Genomic DNA, 26,485 nt, shown 5'->3' with positions numbered 1-26,485 from the left:
AAAAGAACTCATGTTTCTTGATATATGTGTGTGTGTTTTTTTATTGTTGTCATGTTTCTTCTGCTCTTCTTGGAGACAGGAGGTCCTGGGTTCAAATTTGATCTCAGATACTAGCTCTACGACTCTGGGTAAGTCACTTAACTACAGTCACCTAGCCCCTACCACTCTTCTGCCTTGGAACCAATACTTAATATTAATTCTAAGGCAGAAAGTAAGGGTTTAAAAAAATGAACTTTGATCAAAGAGAAGCTTATTGAAACATCATATTACTATAGAAGTCATGCAGGCATAAAAATTAGAAGGCAAATAATTACCATGTTTCAGCAAATCTACTGTCCACATTTGGATATATCTTTACTAGTCATCATCTATCAATTTTGTTATTTTTCAATTGTGTCCAACTCTTCATGACCTGGAAGCTGGGGAAGGAATTCAGGAAAAGCTTTATGTACAAAGTGGCATTTGAGCTGAATCTTGAAAAAAACCTGAGGATTTCAAGAGATAGAAGAGAGTTAAGAGTCTATTTAAGACATGTTCAAAGCAACTAAAGCCAGTATGGCTGGATCCCATAGCACAAGGAGAAGAGAAATGCATAAGACAAAAAATGTAGAAAGAGACCTAATTGGGAAGAAAATTAAGTGTCAAGTAGAATTTTAATTAATCCTAGAGTCTATAAGGAGCCACTATAGTTTATTGATGGGTAGTTAGGTGGAGCAGCTGATACAGCACCAATCTTAGAGTCAGAAAGACTTGTCTTCCTGAGTTCAAATCCAGCCCCAGACACTTACTAGTGACTAAACAAATAATTTATTGAGCAAGAGGGTGATATGATCCAATCCACCTTTTAAGAAAAACATTTTGTATCTGTAAGGAGGATGGATTAGATTGGAGAAAGACTTGAGTCAAGGAGACTCAATAGAAGATTATTGCAATAGTCCATTCAAGGGATGGTGAGGGCCTGAATTAGAATGGTAGCTATGTGATTAGAAAGGAGATGTATGCAAGTGATATCATAGAAATAATAATGAAAAGATCTGACAGTTGCTTCCCCAGCTGCTAATATAGCCCTCTCCAAATTATCTTGTTTTTTGGTAGATGTCTCCATTAGTGAATATGTGATGTGGATGAGTGAAAGTGAGAAGTTAAGCAAAATCCTGATGAGTAACTTGAAGAGAGTAGGTTTGGGAAGAGGGGAGCAAGATAATGAGTTTTGTTTTGAAAATGTTGAGTTTGAAGGTGCCTATGGGACATCCATTTGGAAATGACCCACAGGCAATTTATGATGTTGAAATGGAGCCCAGAAAAGAGACTGTAGAAGCAGATAGGCATATAGATCTGTGAGCCATCTGCATAGAGAAAGTAATTGAACCCAAGGGATCTAATGAGGTCACCAAAAGAGTATATAGAGAAAAAGAGAAGAAAGCCCAGGGCAGAGCCTTGGGGGTACACCGACAATTGGTAGGTGTGCCATAAATGATGAAAAGGCAAAGGAGTCTGAGAAGGAATTGACAGACAGGCAAGAGAAGAATGAAGAAAGAGTAATGTCATTAAAACCCCAGAATGGAGAGTGTCCTGGAGAAAATGGTCAGCAGTGTCAAATGTTGCAAAAAAGGATAAGGAGAATAAAATTTTAGAAGAGTCCATTTTATTTGGTGATTAAGAGCGGATTGGTAATTTTAGTAAGAATTGTTTCAGTTCAGTGATGATGGTAGAAGTCATATATATAGCAGCAAATTAATGAGTAAGAAGAGGAAATGGAGGCATCTAGCAGCATAAATGGTTTTTTTTCAGGGAATGTGACTAATAAAAGGAGATTGGGGAGTATGGAAAAGATTGAGAGAGCAACCTGGTGGAGAAAAATAGGAGAGGATGGGATCAAAGATGTACACTTAAGGATGAATCTTGGTGAGAAGAAGCCATACCTCTTCATCAGAGGCTGCAGGAGAAAGGGAAATGCATGGGAATGATGTCTAGGGACAGTAAAATGAGGAGAGAAGATGAGGAAATTCTTGCCAAATGATTTGCTGTGGTTTTTGTTTTAATAAAGCATGAGACAAGGGCTTCAGATTAAAAGATAAAAGAAAGGGGTGCAATGAAGGACTGCAATGAGATTTTGAACAGCCATTGCAGAAAATGAGATAGAGAATCAAAGTGAGAGTTCAGTTGAGATTAGGAAATAAATTTGTGGTAAATCTACTCTGAGGTTGTACTTTTATTTTTTTAATACCATTATCTTCTTAGTGTTAATTCTAATACAGAAAAGTGACAAGGGCTAGGAAATTGGGATTAAATGGTTTACCCAAGGCCACACAGCTAGGAAGTGTCTGAGATAAAATTTGAACCCAGGTTCTCCCAACTGCAGGCCTGGAACTCTGTCTACTCCTGTTATCTACCTAAATGCCCCTTTCTTGTGCTTTGATCACATAAAGAAGTGGAGACAAGAATACTTGGGTTTTAGGCCTACCTATAACACATGTTGGCACTCAGCTCCCCAAGTAACTTTCTAAAACTTTTTAATGACATAATAATTGCTGATCTGCATTGGTAAAGGGATTTTCTTCACAGGGAGTTTCCTATACCAATCAAATCAGAATTCCTGGGTATGCCCTCTTTCTTCATATATCATAAGAACCTTTGGCATTCATACATCTCCCTGTTTTATGTCTCACCTGATATTACCTAGTACTATTTTTACTTCCTAAATAATCATATCTAATTCAAAAGTACATCAGGTACTATTATATTAGATTCTAAATGTAGGGATTCCACTTTCCTTGATAGGGAAATGAGTTTGTTATAAAAATCTTTGCAAATTTTGTCCACCTTCCCATCTGTTTTTTTTTCTCTTCTTTCTTTAAGTTTCACCTTTCAATACCTTCAGGAGGGCTTTGCAGTATTGGCATGCAATCAAGCTTTCTTTTCACTCTTTTATGAGACCATTCTGCTCATTATCTCCTATAACTGTGAATTGATCCAACCATTCTGGAGGGCAATTTGGAGCTATGCCCAAAGGGCGCTAATTTAGGACTGCCTAAAAACTGTCTGCCCTTTGATCCAGCCATAGCACTGCTGGGTTTGTACCCCAAAGAGATAATAAGGAAAAAGACCTGTACAAGAATATTCATAGCTGCGCTCTTTGTGGTGGCAAAAAATTGGAAAATGAGGGGATGCCCTTCAACTGGGGAATGGCTGAACAAATTGTGGTATATGTTGGTGATGGAATACTATTGTGCTCAAAGGAATAATAAAGTAGAGAAATTCCATGGGAACTGGAATGACCTCCAGGAAGTGATGCAGAGTGAAAGGAGCAGAACCAGGAGAACATTGTACACAGAGACTGAAACACTGTGGTACAATCGAATGTAATGGACTTCTCCATTAGTGGCAATGCAATGATCCTGAACAACCCGTAGGGATCTATGAGAAAGAACACTATCCACATCCAGAGGACAAACTGTGGGAGTAGAAACACGGAAGAAAAACAACTGCTTGACTACATGGGTTGAGGGGGATATGACTAGGGATGTAGACTCCAAATGAACATCCTAGTGCAAACACCAACAACATGGAAATGGATTCTGATCAAGGACACAGGTAATACCCAGTAGAATTGTACGTTGGCTATGGGAAGGGTGGGGGAAGGAGAGGGAGGAATAGAAAATGATTTTTTGTAACCAAGGAATAATGTTTGAAATTGACCAAATTTAAAAAAATAATGTTAAATTTTAAAAAAATAATCTCCCATAATTCTTTTTCAAAAGAATTTACAGATGAGTTCCCATTTTAAGTTAGTGTTGCCCTTATCTGCTACATTTTTCTGATTGGCAATCAATTAAACCTTTACTGGTCAAGGCAGTTTTTAGGTTTCTTGGGGTTCCTTGTAATAGTAATTGATTTCAGTGCCTCTGAAATTATATTTATCAATGTCATTGTCCTTTCCTCCATCCATTTCCATTTTTTTATATCAATAACTTTCAAATAGGTCAAGTCCAGTTGTTTTAATTGCACACATCTTTTTCTCATTTTTAGTCTTTTACCTTAGTATTAATTTTCATCTTTGCTCTAAAAAGTTGATCTGACCTACTCACATAGCATACTTAAGAATGACTCCCATATCAGGAATAATCATTTATTATATGTTAAAATAATTAGGGTTTTTTTTTTGTGATGTTATTTGGTACTTGCCATGCCTAGTGCCTTCTCATTCTCTTCTGAAATTATTCATAACATAAAGATATGAGACTTCTTTGTAGTCTAAAGGTATCTGGCCTCTTTTATTCCTTAATTTAATTGAATTCAATAAATATTTTTAAGTATGTACTAATCCATATTTCTGGACAATTTTTTTTCACCATCCTCATCTATTTCTTCTTTTGCATTAAAATAATTGAGTATCAAGGTATATTGTCTTCCAAAGTCTCTTCCAGTTCTGAGATTTTATGTATGAGCTTGGGCCTTAATGAAAGAATAATCCCATTGGCTAATGAATGGTTAGTTTATATTGTATGTTTAGCCAGTATACTTTTGTACATAAACTACAATAGAACTTAAATCATTTCTCTGCTCTCTCATACTGCTGCTTACCAAGTACAATTGCTGTCAGCAAGCTGTCCCTGACAAGAGCTGCAAACTTATTAATGGTACCTATAGCTACAGGAAGAGGTATATAGGTGTTCAAGGAGGACTAACACCTCTGGTATGAGGGCTTACTGAGCCCTTTTTAGGACTGCTCATCTACTTTTGGTATCCACCTAACACTTGACTCTCACCAATGACCCTGAAAGAGAGAGTGAAGCTGATGACTGTGTAACTCTGCCTCACTGTAATCCAAATCATGTGCAAGTCAAGACATTACCCAATGACATCATTGGTCCTCTTCAAAAATGAAGGGCAAACAATAACAACTATAAGAATCACAGCTAGGATTCATATTTATGGGAAATGAAAATTATGCAACTCCAAAGACAGATAAAAAACATTTCCTAATTGTGGTCTGACCATAAACCTGAAATTATCAAAGCAGAGAGACCTGCACATAGCTAGCAAAGTCATATTCCTAAAACACAGATATGACTCTAGGTTCTACCCTACCACCATTCAAATGTTTTTAATTACTTTCTGTTGCTTCTAGGATAATACAAACTCTTTAACCTGCCTTACACAATCTGGCTCCCACTTACCTTTCGAGTCTAATTTCATAATACTTCCCTTCCTATATTCCCTGTACCAGTCAAACTGGACTGCTTATATACCTTATATACCATTCTATCTTCTACTTCTTTGCCTTTGCAAAAGTGTTTCTCTGTCTCTGAAATACATTCCTTTCTTATTTTGACCTCATCACATCTCTAGCTTCCAACAACACATAGATGAAGAACCACCTTCCACTGAACAGACCTATCTTGAACCTCCATTTGTTCACATCAGCACTTTAGTGCTGGTGAAATTACTTTGTGTGTTTGGGTATGTATACACACACACACACATATTATACACATATATATTGAACTTATTTATTTGTGGACATGTTGTATGTATGCCCCTCCCCCAAATATAAGTTTCTTAAAGATCATCTATAATCAATGCCTCCACTTCCTTTCTTCTCACTCTTAACTCTTTATTGCTTGGCTTCTGGCCTCATTATTTCACTGAAAATGTTTTGTCCAAAGTTTAAAATAATCTTTTAACTGCCACATCTAATGACCTTTTCTCCATCTTCATATTTCTTTTTGTAGTTTTTAATACCATCAATTATCTTCATCAACGTGATACTCTTCTCTTTAGATTCCCATGACACTACTCTCCTATCTGACAGGAGTCCTGTCTGACAACTCCTTTTGCTGGATCCAAATCAAGTTTATACTCCCAAAGGTCTGTCCTGGAATCTCTGGTCTTCTCCCTTTATACTATTTCACTTGCTGATCTCATCAGTTTCCATGAATTCATGGAAATTGTCATAAATTATCATCTCTATACTAGTGATTTTTCAGATACATTTATCTAGCTCTAACCTTTTTCTTAACCTCCAGACACATTTTTTAGATATCTCCATCTGGATGTCCGGTAGATATCTTAAAGTCAGCATGTTGAAAACAACTCACTGCCTCCCCCCACCTAACCCTCCCCACTTCCTTATTTTCCTGTTGTTATCAAAGGAATCACTATCCTCCTAGTCACCAAGGATTGCAACCTTGGTGTCATTTTCTCTTACTCTCTCATCCCTCTATATCTAATTCTTTAACAAATCCTGCTTTTTCCACTTTCAGGACATCTCTAATACACTCTCCTTTCTCTTTTCTGACACTGTCTCCTCCTTCATGCAGTCCCTTATCTTATCTGGAATATTGCAATACCCTTCTGGTTGGTCATCCTACCTCTATTTTCTTCCCACTCTACTCCATTCTTGACTTGATTGTCAAACTGATCTTCAGGAAACATAAGTCTGACTCTGGCACTCCATATTGAATAAATTCTAGTGGCATTCAATCACCTTCAGCATCAAATTTAAACTTTACCTTCTTAACCAGATTCTCTATCACCTTTCCAGTCTTCTTATACCTTACTCCCCCTCCACATACTCTATGATTTCATTTATATTGCTCTCCATGTTATAGTTACTCCATATCTCTTAATTCTGGACATTTTTAGTGGCTGTACCCCTTGCCCAGAATTCTCTCTCTCCTCATTTAATTTTCTTTTAAATTAAAATCCCACACTCTACAAGAAGACCTTACCAATATCCTTCAATGCTAGTGCTTTCCCTCTGTTGATCATTTCTAACTAATCCTGAGTATATCTTGTTTGAACAGTCAATTGCATGTTATCTCCCCCTTGAAATGAGGGATGATTTTTTTACCTTTCTTTGCATCCTCATTGCTTACCAGAGTACCTGGTGTATTGCTTAATAAATGCTTGTTGACTGACTGATAGTCTAAGTGTCTCTCAAATTTAAATGTATTTTGTCTTTCTTCAACAGAGAGAAAGGAACCTTCACAAAAGAAATTATTAAACACCTCTATAAATACTCATTACATTGTATAAAACAAGTTAAACAAATTCCTTGTTCTCTGTAAATCCCTGCAGACCCCAGCTTTAACCCTTGAAAATGATTTCTGTAGTCTCTAGATTGGTTTTTCTTCAGGAGAAGAATCCCCAAACTACCTAACTTTCATTAGCAGAAGATACCAGGCCCCTAAAAACAAGAAAACAATCGTTTGATTTTTAAAAAGTTAAATAACATTTGAGGACCAACTAGTTTCTTTTCCTTTAGATCAGAGCTTTCATAATATGAATTATATTTGACCTATAGATCTTAAAGCTTGATTTCATAAATATCCAAAGATAATAGCTACCCACTCCCTCTGAAGCAGCTTAAATGTTCACGCATCACTCCTTTCCTCAGGTAGCACTTCAGATCATATCTTAGGCAGAAATCCAGAAATAGATTAACTTGTAAGCTATTTTTTTAAACCCTTACCTTTGGTCTTAGAATTGATGCTGTGTATTTGTTCCAAGGCAGAAGAGCAGTAAGGGCTAGGCAATAGGAGTTTAAGTGACTTGCCCAATGGTTACACAATTAGGTAGTGTCTGAGGCTAGATTTGAACCCAAGATCTCCCATCTCTAGGTCTGGCTCTCAATCCACTAAGCCACCTAGCTACCCCCTGTGAGCTATCTTTTAATCTAGGCCACCAGCCCATGAGAGGTCCATCTATCCCAAGATAAAGCCCAATTTTCACTAATCCCTAGCAGCATACCTTACCCCACTGCACTATTGCACTACTTTGGGACTTCTCTGAAAAACTCCACCAAACCCCCATGTTGAGTACCTTTAGTGTCTTCCCCACCCCCTAGTCTTCAGTTTCCTTTTCTGTTTTGTCTTCTCCTATTAAATTGTAAGCTCCTAGAGGGCAGAGATTGTCTTTCTTTTTTTATATTTACATCCTCAGTGCTTGGAATAGTTCCCAGTAGTCAATAGAAGTTTAATAAATGCTTATTGAGTATTGACCAAAAAAAAAAATTAGAGTAAGAGAAAGGAATACAATCTATTTATAGCCATATGAAAAGGAAGTGTGTCAGGTCAGTAATAATTCAAGAAATAGAAATTAAAGCAAATCTGAGGTTCCTATATCTCACATCCTCAAGATTGAAAAAGTCATCAAAAAATGAAAAATAAAAAGTGTTGGAGGCTTATAGGAAAAACTAATATACTAATGCATTGTTAGTAAAGCTACAAACTGATCTAGTCATTTTATAAAGCAATTTGGAATTATGCCTGAAGAAAATGACTAAACCTATGCAAACCTACTCTTTGGCCCAGTAATACCACTACGAGGTCTATGACCCAAAGAAATTTTTAAAAAGAAGAAAAGGACTCATATGTGCAAACATAGTAACTCATCTTATGGTAGAAAAGAATTGGAAAAATCAGAAACTAAGGGTATGTCCATCAATTGGGAAATGGTTAAGCAAAATATGGCAAATATAGTAGAATTCTATTGTAATATGAAATAGTGAAATAGAATCAGAGAAACCTGGGAAGAACTGTATAAACTTATAAAAAATAAATTTATTGATAGAGTGAAGTAAGGAAACAATTCACACAATAACAACAATACTAGAAAAACAATTTTGAAAGACAACTCTGATCAATCACAACTTAAGATCTATGAGGTCTTAATAACAAATAATAATAATAAATAATAAAATAAATAATAATAAATAAGACCTACTTATTTACCTGGTCTGATATAGTGAGTTAGGTGAGATACAACAAAACAAGTCTTCATGGCAGAAGTTCTGAAGATGGAAAGATTAAGTCCTCAAGGATATGATTCCTGATCTGGACTACAAGGTACCTGGTAGAGTAAAATGAAACATGGCTGGTCTGATATTGTACTTGTGGAATTGATTTTTTGAACCCCTGTAAGATTTTATGTTTATCCCTGTTAAAGTTAATCTTATTGGAATCAAGCCAATGTTCTAGCCCATCAAGAACTTCTAAACTTCTAAAAATCCTAAACCAGTGTTAGCTATACAGTTACCATCTTTCCCAGTTTTGGGTCAGCTATACATTTAGTTAGCATGCTTTCCATTCTTTTATCTAAGTCATTGATAAAAAATGTTAAATAGCTGAGGTCCAAGCAGATTCCCAGTGGAGATGAGCTGACTAGGTGACATGGAACCAAAAATGTCTACCCTTTGGGCTCAGTTATTCAACCAATTTTTCACCTAATTGTGCTTTCCTGAAGCCCAAATCTATCTTCTAAGAATAACATGAGAGTCTTTTTCACATTCTTCATCAAAACCTAGCCAAACTGTATCTACTACATGTCCCTAATTCTTATCTAACCAGTTTAATAACTGTCAAAAATAATATAATTTTATTGTCCTGACTTGTTTTTGATGAGACCAGGCTGGGTCTTTGTAATGACTTCCTTCTTTTCTAGATGTTTATTAGCAGTCCCTTTAATAATGCACTTTAGACAGGGGCAGATAGATGGTTCAGTGTATAGAGAGCCAGGTCCAGAGATAAGAGGTCCTAGGTTCAAATCCTAGCTATGTGACCCTGGACAAGTCATTCTAATTGCCTAGCTTTCATTGCTCTTCTGCCTTGGAAACAATACACAGTAATAAATCCAAGAAAAAGGTAGAGGTTTAAAAAATACATATAGAATTTAAATAGGCATTGATATAAATCTTTCCTAGCTTATAGTTTTCAGACTCAATTCTCTTCCCTTTTTGAAAAGCAAGATCTGTCCTTCATCAATGTTGTAATGCCTCCGTAATTCTCCTTTGCAAATTATTCTGTTTCATTTAGCAAAGGGTGTTTAACCTTAGGATAAGGAAGAAAAAGCATTGAAGAGGCACTTCTTGAGGTATTGGGCTCCCCTTGAGGATTTGTAAGGCTTCTGGATCTTCTTGGGGGATTTTCTAAGGGAGTTAAATGAAGAAATCAATTATCAGTATAGGTGTATAATGAATTGGTATTAATATGCAACAGACTCTAGGAACTACAGCAAATTGACCATGGTCATGGGGTTTTTCCATGTCAAGAGAGACCTTACTCTCCAAAATTCCAATCTTAGCTAATAATTCCAGTTCCCCCTAGCCAAACTAGCAGTTTCCAACTTCTGCATACAAATGAAAATCACAGAATTGCATGACTGCAATTAGATCAAATCAAATCTTACCTCTGATTTAAGCAATTCTGTATTATTTTGCGAAAGTGACTTAACCTCCCTGAGCCTCAATTTTCTTATCTATAAAAAGAAAAGATTTTACTAGACTGTCTCTGAGGTCCCCTCAAGCTTTAGATCTACAAGCTGTAATGTATATAAAATGCTTTGGAAAACTTAAAGCTTTATATACATAGCCCCTGGACTGCCAAACTGGGAGTAAAGCCAAGAAGACTCAAGATGCTGTGAGTATCTATGGCAACTGAGTACTTTCCTAGACTTCACAGGACCTGTAAGGTTGACCTTGAAGTTGAGAATTCTGGGAAGAAGAAAGGATAGGAGAGTCCATTTTAGCTGAGCCATGCTAGGGTAATGTTGGGAAACAGATTGAAGTCAGAGTAATGTGCCTTACCTTCCTGCTTCCCCTGATTCAAAGATATGGTGAAGATTGTTGCTGCATATGATGGTGATCAGTCAAGTGGCTGAGTTAGAGAGACTACCAAGAGTTGACTTGGGAGGACTGTGAGAAAAGAGAAACCACTGAGTTATACTGATGCAGTGATTTACATACATAATTAGTCTGATTTGAAGTCCAAGTGCCTAGGATGACTGGAAAAGCTGCTTAAGGGGAATTTCTAGAGGTAGACAGGGAGAGATGGATAGATAGAGTCAGAGAGAGAGAGAGAGACAGAGAGAGAGAGACAGAGAGAGAGAGAGAGAGAGAGAGAGAGAGAGAGAGAGAGAACATAAGAGAAGTTTTGTATCATATTATTAGTTATCCATTTGGTGGAGGTCAGAGTTGGGAACCAAGTCATGGTTATAAGATAGAGCACAGAGAATCAGAGCAGGAAACTGGAGCCAAGGAATCATACTTTCAATGGAAAAGTCAGTTATGGTAGAACTTGGATCCTGTTATTCTCAGTGCATACCCAGAATTCTTTAGTCTGGGAGCAACCAGAGCAGTAAAATCTTTCAGAGTGTCTAGTAACTTTCAGCTTTTCTCTACAATTTATACTAGGAGACTTTATTTGAGATAATTTAAACTAGTTTTTAGAACAACTCTTATGTAAAGAGTTTGGATTCCTTCAGGAAATATAGCAAAGGAGAAACTTTTGGCTTTAAAAAGCCATTTATAGGGAGAGAGGGGGAAAGTTGAGGTGTCTCAGTGGATTGAGAATCAGATCTAGACACAGGAGGTCCCGAGTTCAAATGTGACTTCAGACACTATCCATGTGACTCTAAGCAAGTTATTGAACCTCTGTTTGCCTCAGACTACTCATCTAAAAAATTAGCTGGAAAAGGAAATGGCAAACCATTCCAGAATCTTTGCCAATAAAATCCCAAATGGGGTCCCAAAGGGTTAGACATGGCTGAAAATTACTGAACAACAGCAACAACAAAATTCAGATAATAAGAGCACCTGCTTACCAGAATTGTTGTAAGGATTAAATTGGATATTAGTAAAGTGCATTGTAAACCTTGATATGCTATACAAATATCAGCTGCTATTATTATTCCAGATAGAGTCAGGAATTAGGGCAATGGGACAGAAATGAGAGGTAGAAAGCAGGATGATACATAGCAAGGCAGATGTTTGGCCTGACCACAGAGAATGGGAAGGAAAATAATGCTTAAAGAGGCTAGGGAGATTGAGACTAGGATGTTACGTTCTTTAAAATACAAACAGAGTTTTATATTTCATCCTGCAGGCAATAGAGAGCCATTGGAATTTCTGGAGTAGGGGAATAACATGATCAACTATGTCCTTGTGGAAAGTAATTTTGTCAACTGTGTGGAGAATGGATTGGAGTAAGGAGAAACTAGCAACAGGGATGGCACTCAGAAGGCCATTGTAATAGACCAGCCTAGTGGTAATGAGTACCTGAACTAACATAGTGGTTGTGTGAGTAGAGAGAAGGGGTCAGATGTAAAAGATGCTATGGATATAGAAATGGGCAGGATTTGGCAATTGATTGGATATGTTGGGGTAGAGAGAGTGAGGATAGAGACTAATATTGAAGTTGTGAACCTGGATAACTAAAAGAATTATCCTTTATAGTAAAAGGGAAGTTCAGAAAAGGGATAAGTTTGAGGGAAAAGATAATAAATTATGTTTTGGATATGTCATATTTGAGTTTCCTATGGGACTTCCCATTTGGGATATCCAGTAGGCAGTTAGTGATTTGGGAATGGTGGTTAAGAGACCAGGGCCAAAAATATTGATCTGAGAGTCATTTACATAAGATGATAACACTGGAGATGATGAGGTCACCAAATAAGAGAATTTAGAGAGTGGTGAGAGGAAATGAAAGTTCCTTGGCAGCAAGGTCTGTTTCATATTTTTCTTTGGCTCCCTAGTTTGCTTTGGCATGCACATAAAAAGTATTTAATAAACGAATTCAGCTGAGAGTAGATCTTGGAGTCATTGACTTAGAGCTGGAGAATCTTCATAGACTAGTCCAATTTATTCATTTTATAACTGAAGAAACTGAGGCTAAAGGAAGGAAAATGAAAACCAAGGTTGTTTGGTTGTCATTCTTTGTTCTTAGAGAATTAAATTAGCATCACTATGTTGGGGTCTGGGTAAAGTGTGTCCAACTGTAGCTGATCAGAACAATGCAAACTCAAAAGTGTAGCACAGACGGGGCACAAAAAGCCCCACATGAGCAATGGAGCTGGAGATGTCTCTAAATCTGTACATCTCTTATTTCTTTTGAGATATTACAATACTGTTTTGCTCATAGAATATATGAGTTTTTTTTTTTGATGTAGGCACACATGCAAGACAGTCCTGTGCCATTATCTCCCATGTCTCACAATCGATACTAAAGTTCTTCAGAGAGACTTTAAGTGTGCTTGCCTCACTTCTTCTGATCTCCAGGTCCACACTTGCATTGTGAGTTCTCCATAAGATAATTGTTCAGGCAAACATACAACTGACTTTCAAACAATGTGGCCAGTCTTTCTGAAGCAAGCTTTAGAGGCAGAGTTGAAGCCAAGTCCTTTGACTACAGGACCAGGGCTCTTTTCATGTGGTACCATAATGCCCTTTGTGACTGACCTGTTCCCATCCTTGTGTTCCACATCTATTTCATGATGGTAGGCAACTCTTTACATACATAAAAAAACATGTCCAAGCATATGGAATTATGTGTATATTCAGATGGTACCCTGAATAAATGCTATGGCTTCATAGCAACATATAGGAACGTAGGAACACATAGTAATTCTGAGGGGAAGAGGTGAGGAGGAAGTACCATGTAATGAAGGGCTGGAGTGCTGGACCTGGAGTCAGGAAGCCCTGACTCCATACCTTCTTCAAATACTTACTAGTATCTTCAAATACTTACTAGTTCTGGGACCAAGGGCAAGTCATGTAACCTCTGTCTGCCTCAGTTTTTTCATCTGTAAAATTTGGATCACAATAGCCCCTACCTTCCAGGGTTCTTGTGTGAATAAAATGAGATATTTGTAAAGTATTTTGCAAACCACTGAATCATTAACACTATGACATTTCCTAAAAAACATAGTCAACTTGCATGGACTTCTCAGGGAGCTACAGTTCACGATGAAATTCCAGAGGGCTCCCCAATATAAGAATTCAGTTGGTGTTGCTTACAACAGTGTATCAGCCATCAGCCAGTGGCCAGTTTTAGGGGGTCAATCAAGGCATAAAGCAGTTGTTGCCCTGTTATACTCTATATTTACAGAAGGTCTAGGCATGGTACACATACTTGCTTATGCTGGAATTTGTCCACAATAACCCTGCACATACCACCCTTGGGCAATCCCTCTTCTAGGTTATGTATGGATACACCCACTAAGTCTATTTCGGAAATGTTCCAGGGACACAAAAATTGTCTGCTCTGTCAGCATGGCAACAGTATTTACAGCACCCAATGGATCCTGATACAGGCACAGGGATGCACCTGAAGACATGTTAATAGAGACTAGAAGCAATGAAAAGATACCCCAATCTACCCCTTTGAGAAGGTGCTACCCATTGCACGTGTGTTCAGACTTTTTCAATGTATTGATCAGTTTTGCAGAATTTTTTTCTTTTCTAAAAATACTATTTGCCATATGAGATGGCTCTCTGGGAGAGAAAGAGAGGTACGGGAGTCATGGCTTAATATGATGATGCAAGATACAGAAAATATCAATAAAAGTCATTTTAAAAATAAATAATAGAAGCCCTCTTGCTGAATATAGGTGACCAGAGCCAGTGAGACAACATGACAGAGTCCTGGCTTCTTGTGGTCTTTGATACATTTTACTTAGGGTTGTGAAGCATCATCCAATACTTATATCCCATAACATATATTTTGGCTATACAGGGCCTAGAAATTTCTGATATTTCATATTCCCTAACCCAAATCTGCACATCCTTCAGAATTGCCAGAACAAGAGCAGATCAATATGAAGTAAGGGAGATTCTTGGATTATAAACAACAGAAAGGCCACTTGCATTACCTAATGGAGTACGGTTCTGAGGACCATACATGGAATCTTTTGGAAGATTACATGTCATGGTATTTGTTAGTTTCTTTCACCTGGAAAAGCTTTCATCCTGAGAAACACCAAGAAAAACAACAACCTCCTTCCATAGGAGAATAAAGAAAAAAGTGAAAAGGGTGAATGGTTAGAGAATAGTTAAGGGGAATAGATAATTTTATTTAAAATTTTTTTCACTTTAAATGTTATTTATTTTTAAATATTTTTTCATGGTTACATGATTCATTTTCTCTCCTTCCCCTCTTCCCTCCCCACTCCTGGAGCTGACCAAGCAATTCCACTGGGTTATACATGTTATCCCTTGATACCTATTTCTATATTATTCATTTTTATAATAGAGTAATCTTTAAAAAAACCCAAATCTTATACCCATATAGACAAGTGATAAATCATATGTTTTCCTTCTGCATTTCTGGGAGTAGGTAATTTTAGCAGAAAGTAAGAATCAAGAAAATTTTCTGAGTTAGCTGAGGCCGCTAAACAGGAAGGGATACAGGAGCTCAACTGACTGTGCTACAGAAATGTATATCAGAAACTCTATTGGATCCAATAAATATTTCATCCAGCTCTCCTTTGCCTTCAGGAATGGGTACTGTGGAGACAGCAACTCAGCCCTTGTAAGAGGTTTTCCATGTACCACATGAGATATTGGGTAGAAGAACTGAATTTAAGGTTCTCAGAAGCTTCTAGTGGCTCAGCTATGGTGGTCTGGGATTTCCCCCGTTGTCTTTCTCAGTTTTTCTGTGTGTGTGGCCCTCATTTTTGTGCTTTTTGAAAAATAAAAAGCCAGGCACTTGTTTGCCATCTGTGTTCCACTGGGGATCTTGTGTGGTCTATAGTTGGGTCCCATATAGTTTGGGAGTCAGAACACAGAGAACTCCAAGTAGGGATTGAATGGTGACGTTGCGTACCAGAAAGACCTTAGATCTTCATAGTAGAACCCAATATCTTACCTCTACGGGACATTGTCCAGTGGTGGGTTTAGTTATACACTGTAATAATGCCTATTATTTCAGAAGATATATTCTTAGTTGTTGAACATTTCTCTAACAAAATAACTTCAGTTCTCTGCATATTAATATGTTTAAAATATTTGTGCCACATACTTGGCCCTACAGTTTAATTTTAGCAAAATTGTATTTTTTTTTTAAACCAAAGGACCAAACAGAGACATTAGAGAAACATCTGGTCGGATTTCATCAGGGTAGCAGCTAGATTTCTATTTATACACAAGTGCAGCCTTCTCTTTGTAGCTCTCAGCTGTTCCTCATTGCTCAGTATGTTCCCTTTTTCAACCTTGCCTGTCCCTCATCAAGATAGCATCTTGCACCCTGGGATATGTAAGTAGAAACCAATGTACTATCCCCTCCCCCAAATTAGGTCTCTACTCCCTGGGGGGACTTGTGTTTGAAAAAATTCATGTTCCTACTCTCTCAGTCCTGTTTCAAGAGTAGAACAACAGTGAGACTCAATTGTTTGAGTAGTTACCATCTATTCTATTTTACCAGGAATGTTAAAACTATTTGGGGGGCAATAAGGTAGGAAGAAGGTAAAGAGAAAGTGAATGGAAACTGAGGCTTCAATGTTAGTCAGGAAGGTAAAATTTCTAATCAATGTACATGAAACTAACTCAGTAAAGCTGAGATTCATTACTCTTTCCTTGTATGTGGAAAGCTAATATTGACCTTAATGTAGAAATCTACTGACCATTGGTAATAATTATTGGTATATCTTGGTATCTTATTATCTCTAATTTTAAAAAACTGACACAAATCTAACAGGAAGAGGTTATACTTTGTTCTAGCCAATGTGATTACTTCCAATCTTTTTTTTTTTAATTTTCTCTAAAAAAACTCTTTAAAAATCACTAAAAATCACTAACCTTCCCCGAAGCACTGTCCTAACAACAAAAAAGTATTGGGAAGCAACTCATTCTACACATTTAAGTGTTGGGAAGCATGCACAGAGGAATAGAATCATTACTTTCATTAGAAAATACTAGTGTTCTGTTCACACTATTCTTTTCTTTCCCTTTCTTTTTTTGGATAAGAAGTAGCCTCTGGCTACTTCTTAAAGTTAAAAATTAAATTATTTGAGTATATGATAGATAGGAAAATACAATTATAACCATGAATATAAATGGAATGAATTTATCTATAAAATGGAAAAGAGTTTTCTATTAATTCTTTACAGGGAATGACACTTTCTAAAGCAATAAAATGGAATCAACCTTTTTGAATGTCTAGCTCATGTAAGGGGCCCTTTTTTAGGGGGAAAAATCCTGATCATAAGTAGCTTCCTTTCAAGCAAGTGTGTACTTCTCTCCTACCATATATTTTAAAAAGTAATTTTAAGTAGATATCCTATGAGGTCCATTCAATATAAACCCCAACAATGGCATCGATTTTTCTTGAATAATATCAATCAAGCAGAACTACTACTGACATGTTTATAATAATGATGGACAGAACAAAAAATGAGCATTCTACTCTTCTTTTTTTTTTTTCAGATGGCAGCAATCTTGTGTTGTGGAGTGACAAATCACTCTAGTATCTTTGCCAAGAAAACCCCAAATGGGATTATGAAGGAAGAGTCAGACATGTCTGAAAAAGACTGGAAAACAAAAAAAAATGCTAGATTTTAGAAGGTATGTTAGAAAACCATAAATTTTGGCAAATCCAACCACATTTGAAATACTTTAAGCATGAGTCTAGCAACATACTTGGTATCTGTTATATAATCATCATTTCAGAACTAAAAAAGACTTCAAAGGCTATCTAGACCTGCCTACTCATTTCACAGATAAGAAAAATAAAATGATTTGCCCAAGATGGGGACTTGCTTTATGTAAGTGACAATAACAAATGGCTATGGCAGCATTTTGATCCAGGTCCTTGGACTCCAAGTCTAGCATCCTCTCCGCTTAAGGAAATGTAGAGAGGTTTATCATCAGAAGTTTGGACCCATTCAAAAATACAAAAATACAAAAACACAGAAATTCACAAAGCTGTACAACTCTTCCTCCTTATCTTTACCTTCTGGGCTTTTTTCAAGTCTCAGCTAAATTTCTTCTTTCCTTCCTTCCTTCCTTCCTTCCTTCCTTCCTTCCTTCCTTCCTTCCTTCCTTCCTTCCTTCCTTCCTTCCTTCCTTTCTCTCTTTCTCTCTTTCTCTCTTTCTTTCTTTCTTTCTTTCTTTCTTTCTTTCTTTCTTTCTTTCTTTCTTTCTTTCTTTCTTTCTTTCTTTCTTTCTTTCTTTCTTTCTTTCTTTCTTTCTTTCTTTCTTTCTTTCTTTCTTTCTTTCTTTCTTTCTTTCTTTCTTTCTTCTTCTCTCTCTCTCTCTCTCTCTTTCTTTCTTTCTCTTTCTAGAATTCTGTCTTATTACTGTTTTTAAGGCAGAAGAGCAATAAGGAGGAGGCAACTGGGTTTAAGTGACTTCCCCAGAATCTCACAACTAGGATGTGTCTGAGGCCAAATTTGAACTCAGAACCTCTCAACTCTCAGTCTGGTGTTTCTCCACTACAAGAAGTCTTTCCCAGTCCTTTTAAATTTTTGTACCCTTTGATACTATGTCCAATTTATCCTTTATGTATCTTGTTTGTACATAGTTGTTTCTCCATTATATCTCCTATTAGATCATGAGCTCCTTAAGAACAGGGGCTCCCTTTTTCCTTTCTTCATAGCCTCAATATATTAAAAAAAAGTTCTTGGCATATAGTAGGCACTTAGTCAATGCTAGCCGACTGATTGATTCTAGGATTTCTTGACCTGAGGTCCATGGATAAATTTATGAATGGTGATGGGAAAAAAATTACATCTTTGTTATTACTATCCTTTAACTAAAATTTGATATTTTTCCAGTTGCTTCAAAATATTATTCTTAGACATGATACAAAAATGGTTAAGGACCTCTGTTCTACACTAAGATTTTAGAGAGGCTGCAGTTAGTGTTAATTCAAAAATACTTATGCCAAAGAACCCATGAATTTTCAAAGCACTGGATTATAAATAATATAAAATACAGTATTATAGGTAGTTGAAAATATCCTTGACTCAGTTTTTTCAATCTTATCTTCCTCTCAACCCCTCTGCCTCTTTTTATTTTTAATTAGATCCTTTCTAGGAACTAAATTTATTGTTTATCCCTTCTCTAGGACATGTTATTCTATTTTACAGTAAATTACACCAAACTACTATAAATTTTATCATATTGTCTCTCTCTTATTAGGTTATAATCCATGAGAACAAAGACTACATCTTAATTGATTTCTATATCTCCCCTAGAACCAAGGATAGTGATTTTTTTTTACAGAGTGCATTTAATAAATTTGTAGAAATTGAAATGAACTCAATTCATTTCCTGCCTACACTTTGGTGAAGGAACAAACAAACACACTGGAGAACAAATGTCAGGCAGCAGAGAGGAGAGGAAGCCAAGGTACTAAGACAGACCATACATGACAAACCCACCCATGAATCCTGGGCAGTTAGCTTAGCAGTGCAGCTTCACATTAAAGAAGTCTGGCACATTTGATTTGTTTTCAAGGACAATCACCTTGATCACACCAATATTACTTTCACAAAATCAAAGCATTTCCAAGTTTGAAGGGATTTAGATACTACCTGATTCAACATATACATATATTTATGTATATACATATATATGTCTACCTATACATGTATTCAGTAGAATCTCATTTTACACAAATTCAACAAGGGAATTTGGGTGTACGCTATAAACAATTGAAAAAATAAAGATAGAAAAATATCTAAAATAAAAAAAAAATTTAATGCTATGCTAAATCCATGTCATTTTCCCAAGTGGCCTCATGTCTCAGCAATTTGGCCAGTCACTCTCATTCTTGCTCTGAGAAGCACTAGTGTGAATTATAACTTTTTTTGCACCAAACATTAGCTCTTACATCAATCTTTATCTGGAGTTCTTGCTTATAACATCTGCATCAAAGCAATGCTTCTCTTTGTTTCATTAATGCTATTTAGTTATTAATAATGGCCCCAAATTACAAGAGCAATGATGATGGCAGCTCTGAAAAATCCAAGAAAATTTGTAAAGTGTTTAATTAAGTACGTTTGTATAAAAATATTGATCAAACAGGATTCACTATTATGTGTAATTTTTAGCCTACATGAAGAGTCTTGGAATCTATTAGTCAAATAAAACAAGGTCCTACTGTAGATATATGCTCACATAGATATATAGATACATAGATAGATAGATATACATATACATGCATGCATTTTATATGTATACAAAAATAGATAAAAGTATTTTGTCAAAGAGGGCACTGGAAACTGGGCTGTTAGAAAAGGTCTCACGTAGAAAATAGTTCTTGAGCTGAGTCTTAAAGAGATGAAGGAATCCTAAAGGCTCAGTTCTTACCCCACCTTCTCCAATGCCACCAAACTGATTTCTGTGGTGAAATCCTATCTGGTAAGCTGTATTCCTTTCTTAGCACCATTGCTGCAAACAAGGTGATCTTCAGGAATAAATCCCTGAAATCTTTTCAGGGCTGTGTACAAACACAAGATCTCTGGCTAGAAGGGACAATAGAGGTCATCTGATCCAACCAACTCATTTTAGAAATGAAGTAAAGTGACTTTCCCAGGTAATCAATGGTAGAATCAGAATTTGAAACCAGATTCTTTGATTCCAGAAACCATGATCTTTCTGTTATACCACACTGAATTATTCTACCTCTATTCTTCCTTCCCTGGATCTTTTTTTGACTCTTTTTGCTTGGTGTTTCTTTCTACCTGTCTCTCTCAAACTATTTCTCTCTTCTAAAGCTTCTACCATAGGATAGTGCTTCAATCCCCCCAGAAATAAACAAAAGATGAAGTATTGTTATTACTTGTTTCCTTGGGAACAATTCATGACAAAAGGAAGAGGACGAAGAATGAACACCATGGTATTAGTCATGATTTATGGCATTTATGGAAAGGGGATATATTTTATATATGCCTTTTGGTTCTATCACCTGCTTCTTGGTTATCTGGATTCTAGTGTCCCCTGTTCAATCACTTTTACAACTATCATCTCATTATCCCTCATTGCACACTAGTCCTCTTTTCATATTCTGTAGCCTATCTCAACTAGCCTTTTTTGTTTCTCATATATAGCCCTCAATTTCACAGTGCTTTGGCATTGGCATTCCCCACATATGAAATGTACTTTCTTCTCAACTTCTCATAGAATTTCTCAGTTCACTTAAAATGCTATTCAAACTTTTTATTACATGTAATTTCTGGAAAAAAAAACAAACCTGTGTTCAAATCTGGCCTCAGATACTTCCACATCCTACCTGTGTGACCCTGGAAAAGTCACTTAACTCCTATTGCCTATGCTTTACTGCTTTTCTGTCTTGACCGTAACTTAGTATCAATTCCAAGACAGAAGATAAAAAATTTTTAATGGCGCCTGAACACCACCATCTACTTATTAAAAATCTCCTGATTTCCTCAGTTGCTAGTGTTGCCCATTCTTTGCCTCCATATATTTATTTGCATTTTTTCTCCTTATATTTATTCTGTATATACTTATGGTGCATCCCCTTCTGGGATAATAATCCAATTTTTACTCACACTTGAGAATTGGGTCCCTAGAGAGAAGCTGCTGCCTCAGGTTCTAGGAGGAATATGGTAAGATTGTACTAACACAATAGTTAATGTGTTCCCATTAATAATCAATCTGTAGGCACAGTTACTTCTTTTTGAAGATAATATTCTACTTCTTTTATATTCTCAGTTTGGTTAGCATAGAGCTCTGCTTAGTAGGTTCTGAGAATTCTTTTAATTTTAAAAAAATTTGTTGTGATTCTACCTTATTTGAGTATTTTGTTGATTTGACTTTCTGCCTTCTTTTAGATTAGTCAGTTTTTTCCAAGTTAATTGGTCTTTTGAAAGAACCAGATTTGGGTGTTGTTTGTTTTTGTTTTATCCTAGTTTATCTACTTTTTCTCCTCTACGTTTAACATCTCTTTTTGTTTTTATTTTAGGCTTGCCTATTTGCTAACTTTAAAAATACCTTTTTTCTGGGAAAAAAAATCTTTATAACAAAAACCTCTGACAAAGGTTCAATTTCTCAAATGTATAAGGAGCTAAGTCAATTGTACAAAAAAATCAAGCCATTCCCAATTGATAAATTTTCAAGGGACATGAATAGGCAGTTTTCAGATAAAGAAATCAAAACTATCAATAAACACATGAGAAGTGTTCTAAATTTCTCATAATTGGAGAAATGCAAATCAAAACAACTCTGAGGTACCACCTCACCCCTAGCAGACTAACCAATATGACAGCAAAGGAAAATAATAAATGCTGGAGGGGGTGTGGCAAAATTTGGACACTAAAACACTGCTTGTGGAGTTGTGAATTGATCCAACCATTCTGGAGGGCAATTTGGAATTATGCCTAAAGGGCACTAAAAGACTGCCTGCCCTTTGATCCAGCTATAGCACTGCTGGGTTTGTACCACCAAGAGATAATAAGGGAAAAGACTTGTACAAGAATACTTATAGCTGCACTCTTTGTGGCGGCAAAAACCTGGAAAATGAAGGGGAATTTTTGATTCCCATTGATTGGGGAATGGCTGAACAAATTGTGTCATCTGTTGGTGATGGAATACTATTGTGCTAAGAGGAATAATGACCTGAAGGGATTCCATGTGAACTGGAAAGACCTCCAGGAATCGATGCAAAGCAAAAGGAGCAGAACCAAGACTAATACACTGTGGCACAATTGAATGTAATAGATTTCTCTACTAGCAACAATGCAATGACCCAGGACAATTCTGAGGGACTTATGAGAAAAAATGTTATCCGTACCCAGAGAAAGAATTGTGGGAGTAGAAATGTAGAAGAAAAACATGTGATAGATCACATGGTTCAAATGGGATATGATTGGGAATTTTGACTTTAAGTTATCATTCTATTGTAAATACTAATAATATGGAAATAGGTTTTGAACAATGACACATGTATAACCAAATGGAAATGCTTGTCAGTTCTGGGAGGGGAAAGGGAAAGGGGGAGAGAAAGAATATGAATCTTGTAACCATTAAAAAAGATTCTTAACAAATTAATTAATTAAAATTTAATAAAATTAATAAAAATACTTATTTCATTCATTAATCCTCTTTCTATTTTGCTAATATATAGTTTTAAGGCATAATCCTCCCTTCCTCCAAAGAACTGCTTTAGCTATGAGTCAGAAATTTTGGCTTGTTGTTTCCTCATTATTTTCTTTCACTTGATTATCAGTTGTTTCTATGATTTGTTCTTTGACCTATTCATTATTTAGGATTTCATTTTTAAATCTCTACTTGGGTCTGTGACTTTGGTTTTTAGTTCTTAAGCTAATTGCTATTTTTAAAATTGGGTTAATTCATTAAAAGATATGTTTTCCATTTTTTAAATTTGAATTTTTACAAGTTTCATGTATGTAAAGAAATAAAAAAATTCTTCAGCAATCTCATTTAGATGATGTCATTTCTTTTATTTTTGATTTTCCTTCTGTGGGGCAGGATAAGTGGTTTCTCTAAGCACTAGATCCATATAGATTAAACTTATTGTAATGTTTCTATTTCCCATTTTAGAATATTTCTCCTATGCTAGTGTTCTTGAGTGGGATTACCTCTCAAAATTCAAGATTTCCCTCTTTATATTTTAATCCCCCCTTTTGCTTCCACATCTTTTTTCCTACCTTTGTCTTTTTGAGAGATTAGTTATTTTCCCTTATTGTTAATCTTTGACTTCATCAAATACATCACATATTCCCCTTTATTGTTTTCTTCTCCTTTCCTCTTTTATTCTTTCTCCCATTTTTTAATTTAGCCCCACAAAAAAGCCATTGGTTCATCTGTGGGCAGGCTACTATGAGATTTAGTCCATGAAATCTTAGACTTGTTCGTTTACTATCATTTTTCTTTCTTAATTTTCCCTTTTTCCCTTTTGACCTTACATGTTTTTTATTATTTTTATTTTTTTAAATCCTTACCTTCCATCTTGGAGTCAATACTGTGTATGGGCTCCAAGGCAGAAGAGTGGTAAGGGCTAGGCAATGGGGGTCAAGTGACTTGCCCAGGGTCACACAACTGGGAAGTGTCTGAGGCCAGATTTGAACCTAGGACCTCCCATCTCTAGGCCTGGTTCTCAATCCACTGAGCTACTCAGCTGCCCCCTTGCATATTTTTAGAAAGAAATTTCTTAATAGTCTCATTCTTGTTATTTTAGTTAACCCTAAAGTTGTCTTTCTTTCTAGTTTTTCCCAAGTTATCTTATTATCTATAACTCTTTGGTTGCTGTATTTGTTTACTTTTCTTATACTTATTTCTACTGATCTGAAATATTTGAATAGCAAATAATTTGTTCAGGTCTGGTTTTCTTCAAATACCTCTTTTTATTGAAAATACAGGGTTTTTTTTTCCATTAATGGTTAAGGTAAATCATGATAAGTCACACCTGAACTCCTGTGCTCTTTGGAACACATAATTCCATTCCTTTGGTTTCAAATGAGTCTGGCACAGTATTGTGCTATTTGAGTTTCCTTTTCTTTATATTAAAAGATCTTTTCCCTACTTGTTTATAGAATTTATTGTCATTAGAATTGTTAAATTTCACCAAGTCTTAGAATTTGCAACACAGTTTTGCTGTTTTTTCCAGGAAGTAATCTACAGATTCTTTTGATTGCAATCATATTTTTTGTGTTCAGAAGTTGTTGGCAGTTTTCTTCTTTTCTTTCTATTTTTCTTTCTTCTTTTCTTTCTGTCTTTCTGACTTTCTGTCTTTCTGACTTTCTTTCTTTCTTTCTTTCTTTCTTTCTTTCTTTCTTTCTTTCTTTCTTTCTTTCTTCTTGCATGTTCTTCTGGGAAATCTATAATTCTTAAGCTGACTCTGCATATCCCATCTTCAAGATCAATGTGATTTACTTATATGGAGATAATGTACTACTAGTATTATTGCTTTTTTTTTCTTCTCTTCATAAGGATAATGATATTTCTGTGGGTTTACATTCCCAATCAATTTTTCCCTCTTTTCTTTCCTTGGTATATATATACATATATATAAAATTTTCTAATTCTGTCAACTTTTTCTATTTCACAAGTCATGAATCCTAGTTCTACAACTCTTTTTTTCCTCATTTAAGTCATTCAGGAATATCTTGCTATGGTTTCATGCTCTTTTGGAATTCCTTTAGGATTCTATGACTCAGCAAGTATTGATTCATTTTCTTTTGTATTGCGATTTTTATTTTTAGACCTCTGGACTCATTTGGCTGATCTAGAGACTATATTCCCTTCTGTTACTAATATCATTCCTATTGGTTTCTCTATTTGTGTTCAAATTCTTTAATTCAGTTTTCTTCCTCCTGAGATCTTTGGCAATTTTATTCTTTCCCCCTTATATTCCTATCACTCAGTTTCTGCTTTCTTGTCCTTTGATATCAGTTTCTCTTGGTGCTGGACTTGGGGGAAAAAATAATCTGTTTCCTGTGCTGGGTAATTCATGTTTCATTGGCCTCAATCTTTGCCCCAGTGACTTTTGGGGTAACAAAACTGCCCACAGCTAGACATTAGTCTCCTTTCCCTCCTGACTAGCACATTGCCACACATGTAGTTTCCTTACCCTTTGTTCCCCAATTCTTTGGCACCAGAGTGCTTTGCTAACTATACTTCTAACTTGCAGTTCTAACCAGAGAAAACTTCTGCCTTTGATTTTCTATGTCAGTGGAAAGAAGGGGAAGTGGTGATTACAGAGGGATATTCTAGTCTGAAAAGGCTTCAAGGGCAGTTGGTTGTACTAGGGCTATGTCAGCAAACCTATGGCATGTGTGCTGGAGAGGGCTGCTCCCTTCCCCATCTCCTCTATGGTAGAGGACATTTCTCACTTTACCTGCACCTCTGCCCAGCAAACCAATGGGAGTGCTTTCTCCCTCCCCTTTGTGGGTAAGGAGGTGGCTCACATGTTGCATGAGGGTGCAGTTTGAGCACTAGGTCTCTAAAAGGTTCGCCATCACTGTTCTAGGGTGAGAATACCATATGTTGAGAGAAGTGACAAGATGAAACAGCCTGGTTTGTAGGTTCAGAGAGCAGGAACAGGACTGGGAGGAGAATACTGAGAGGGTAGGAGGCTTGAAAAGTGTTGGATCTCCATTATTTTTTAATTGCATGACTCCCACAATTAGCTCTTCAAATGTTAGCTATAAAGCATTACCCCCATAAGTCTGGGGTATAATCTTCAGCAAATACACAATCATGCAAGGGAAGAATGAGCTCAAACTTAGAATAATGGTAATGAGGCACACTTTTAGGGGACACATGAAAAAGACAACTCACAATTTCTATTACTGAAGGGTCTCTAAGTACCCCCTCTCCTTAAAAAGTCCTTACTCAGTTTCTCTCAGGCATACCTGGTCTCTGCTAGGTGAGTCACCTGAGTTGGATTCCCAGAATTCACTCTTCTCTTCTTCTCAGCTGCCAAGGAATCCATTCAAGGTTGCTTCTTCAAGTGATTGTCTCTCTTTACCTGGGTCTGTGTTTCTAATCCCTCAATTATTTCTTGAATATTCTCATACTGACAGACTTTCACATCCATTGTTGTGGTGTCTCCCTCTGGGCGAGTCACTGCTAGATCCCATGACCCACAGGCAAGGGAGGAGATTGAAATCCCCACCTCCTCTCCCACAAGGATCCCTTCCACAAAGCTCCCCATAAGAGTCTGGAACTCTGCAGGATTTAGTGATTTAAATCCTCCAGGGATGTGACTAATTTGTTCTCTCA

General features: G+C 36.4%; 1 long non-coding RNA gene across 1 annotated transcript; it reads right to left on the bottom strand.

Annotated features, from left to right (window-relative positions):
* Positions 1-330: 330 nt before the first annotated feature.
* On the bottom strand, positions 331-26,485 carry LOC130456833 (uncharacterized). Its single transcript, XR_008915848.1, has 5 exons — positions 26,116-26,485; positions 10,589-10,696; positions 9,834-9,931; positions 8,739-8,856; positions 331-485 (listed from the first exon to the last, which is right to left on the bottom strand). It is a non-coding gene; the product is annotated as an uncharacterized LOC130456833 (long non-coding RNA).

The sequence above is a fragment of the Monodelphis domestica genome, chromosome 2 (assembly GCF_027887165.1).
Source record: "Monodelphis domestica isolate mMonDom1 chromosome 2, mMonDom1.pri, whole genome shotgun sequence".
NCBI lineage: Eukaryota > Metazoa > Chordata > Mammalia > Didelphimorphia > Didelphidae > Monodelphis > Monodelphis domestica.
Note: the sequence above shows the minus strand (reverse complement) of the source record. Positions and strands in the feature narration are given on the sequence as shown.